The sequence below is a fragment of the Sinocyclocheilus grahami genome, unplaced genomic scaffold (genome assembly GCF_001515645.1).
Source record: "Sinocyclocheilus grahami isolate Dianchi unplaced genomic scaffold, SAMN03320097.WGS_v1.1 scaffold1000.1, whole genome shotgun sequence".
NCBI lineage: Eukaryota > Metazoa > Chordata > Actinopteri > Cypriniformes > Cyprinidae > Sinocyclocheilus > Sinocyclocheilus grahami.
In genome coordinates this window covers 521,811-524,918 of record NW_015506179.1, presented here as the reverse complement: position 1 = coordinate 524,918, position 3,108 = coordinate 521,811, and the positions used below count along the sequence as shown (strand labels likewise).

Here is a 3,108-nt window from a genome sequence, read left to right as displayed (position 1 = left end):
TGCTGTATGTATGTCTCCTTCTCTTCATTCATAATGTCTTTGATTCTTCCGTGTTTTTCAGGGTTGGTGATATCGAGTGCTTTGTTAGTCAGATCTGACACCATTACACAGAGATGACTTTTTTGAGCACTTCTTTTTTGTGTTTTTAGTGCTTTAAAATGAAGAGAATCTTCCGAACTAGAGTTCAAGTGGATCCAGAACTTTAGAACTCTTTTTTTAATGATTAGATTGAGGGGGAGCCGGCCTAACTCGGCTCTGCAGGCGTTATTAGGTGTGTTTCTGTGCACATGAAGGATGCTTCTGCAGAACTCTACATGCAGAGCTTCTAAAGGCTGTTTGTGCCAGTCCTTATGACTGCAGTTACTCGCTGGGCCCCAGATCTCGCTTCCATACAGAGCTATAGGCAGTATGACACTATCAAAAATCTTTGTCCAAATTCTGATGGGGATGTTTATTTTGAATAATTTCATTCGTATGGCATGCAGTGCCCTGCGGGCTTTTGTAAGTAATGTTTTAATTGCCAATTTGAAATTTCCAGTGGGAGTTAAAACCAGACCAAGATAATTATAATGTAAAGCATGTTGAAGTGTGGTGTTGTTTAAAGTAAATAAATGTTTATGTTCTAGATTTCTGGGTTTCTTCTGAAATATCATAATCTTAGTTTTTGGGATGTTGACGTCTAAGGCCCAATCGTGGCAGTATTTAGTTAAAATGTCAAGGTTGTTCTGGAGACCTTCTGGTGTTTTAGATAGAATTAGCAAGTCGTCTGCATACAGTAAATATTTGACTTCTGTGTGGAATAATTGTAGTCCTGGACTGTTTGATTGGTCCAGTAGATCTGCCAGCTCATTGATATATATGTTAAATAAAGTCGGGCTGAGGCAGCAGCTCTCTCACACGCACACTCTCTCTCAATCTCTCTCTCTCTCTCTCTCTCTCTCTCTCTCTCTCTCTCTCGCACATTTAGTTTTTATACATGGATTGTATAACATCAAATGTTTTTCCACCAATGCCAATTTGTAATAATTTGTATAGTAAACCTTCATGCCAAATAGAGTCGAAAGGTTTTTTTAAATCAATAAAACATGTAAATATTTTTCTTTGTTTGCCCTTTAGATTCTTGTTGATTAGAGTGTGGAGAGAATAGATGTGGTCGGATGTACGTTGTTTTGGTAAAAAGCCAATTTGTGATTTATTTAGGATGTTGTGTCTTGTGAGGAATGTCACTATGCGGCTGTTTATTATATTGCAGAAAAGCTTTTCTAGGCTACTGCCCACACTAATGCCGCGGTAATTACTGGGATCGAATGTATCTCCTTTTTTGTGTATAGGTGTGATCAGTCCTTCAGACCAGGCCTCAGGGAAGTCACCAGACGATAAGATCAGATTGAATAATTTTGCCAGAGCTTGAATCATGTAAGGGCTGCTGATTTTGAGCATTTCATTGCTGATGTTGTCTTGTCCACATGCTGATGTTTAATGTGCTCTGTTGTTTCTGATGTTGTTATAATCATGTCCAGTGGGTCATTTTTTTTATTGTTTTCTTCAAATCTTCTAGTTTTCTCTTTGTTTTAGTTTGGGGCTGGTTGAGGTCTGGTTCTAGTTTTTGGTAAAGAGTTTTAAAGTAAGACCTCCAGACTGTGTCGCTCTGGAGGAATGTGTCTGATTTGGGGCTTTCGCATTTTTTAAAGAGATTCCAGAAATTGTTTTGGTCTATTGATTCATTGATTTCATCAATTTTAGCTTCATAATATTGATCTCTTTTGTTGCAAATTAGCTTTTTATAATTTTTCAAACAGTTGGAGTAGGCGAGCCGTAGCGTCTGATTGGCCGGTTCTTTATGCTTTTTGTTAGCAAGCCGTCGAAGGTCTTTTCTGAGACAATTGCATTCATTATCAAACCACATATTCTTTTTTATTTTTCGTTTGTTTATTCTATGTTTGTTCTGTTTAATGTTAGATATAGTGGCCAAAGTTTGAAACGTATAATTTAGATTGGATGTTGCTGAGTTTATCCCGTTAGTATCTGGAGTGAAATATGTGGACATAAAGTCGTCCAGCATTTTTAGTATTGCAGAGCTGCTCATGTTTTCTTTGAATTGTTCAGTGATAGATTGGTTCAAGCTGGGTTTTGGTTTTAAAGGGAAGAGTTGTTCATGTTTGAGGGGAGTTCTGACCCGGTCACAGGACTGGTTCAGGTAAAGGACTGTTTGGCAGTGGTCAGAAATGGGAAGTTGAGGTCTAACTGTAAAGGCATTAATACAATTTGGGTCAATGTCTGTAATTGAGTAATCGACTACACTGGCTCCTAATCTGGAGCAATAGGTGAATCTACCTAAACTATCTCCTCTCCAGCATTTTTAGTATTGCAGAGCTGCTCATGTTTTCTTTGAATTGTTCAGTGTTAGATTGGTTCAAGCTGGGTTTTGGTTTTAAAGGGAAGAGTTGTTCATGTTTGAGGGGAGTTCTGACCCGGTCACAGGACTGGTTCAGGTAAAGGACTGTTTGGCAGTGGTCAGAAATGGGAAGTTGAGGTATAACTGTAAAGGCATTAATACAATTTGGGTCAATGTCTGTAATTGAGTAATCGACTACACTGGCTCCTAATCTGGAGCAATAGGTGAATCTACCTAAACTATCTCCTCTGGTTCTGCCATTAATGATGTACAGCCCTAAACCTTTACAAAGCTTTAACACTTGTTTTCCATTGGTGTTGACTAAACTATCATAGCTGTTTCTTGGTGTGATAATTAATGAAGAATGAAACGTGGTGTCGTTGGATATGTGATTATTATCTACAATATTTACATAATCAATTTCTCTTCCGGTCCTGGCATTTAAGTCTCCCCATATGAGAATATGTCCTCTTGACTGGAAGTGCAAGATGTCCGTCTGTAAGTTTAGAAAGCTTTGCTCTGTGTAATAGGGAGAGTCATGAGGTGGAATATAGAATGCACAGAGGTAAAGATTATGCTGTGATATGACTGATTTCACTTCAAGCCAAATAGATGAATTTTCAATTTTAACAATTTTTATCAAGTGTTTCAAATAGTCTTTGTGCCAAATAAGTATTCCACCTGAGTCACGGCCATATTTTATTTTTAAAAAA

At 37.8% G+C, this 3,108-nt stretch overlaps 1 protein-coding gene across 1 annotated transcript in view; it reads left to right on the top strand.

Annotated features, from left to right (window-relative positions):
- The window catches only part of LOC107565412 (peregrin-like), a 33,580-nt gene that overhangs the window by 3,582 nt on the left and 26,890 nt on the right, over nt 1–3,108 (top strand). The gene's annotated exons all lie outside the window — the stretch shown is intronic.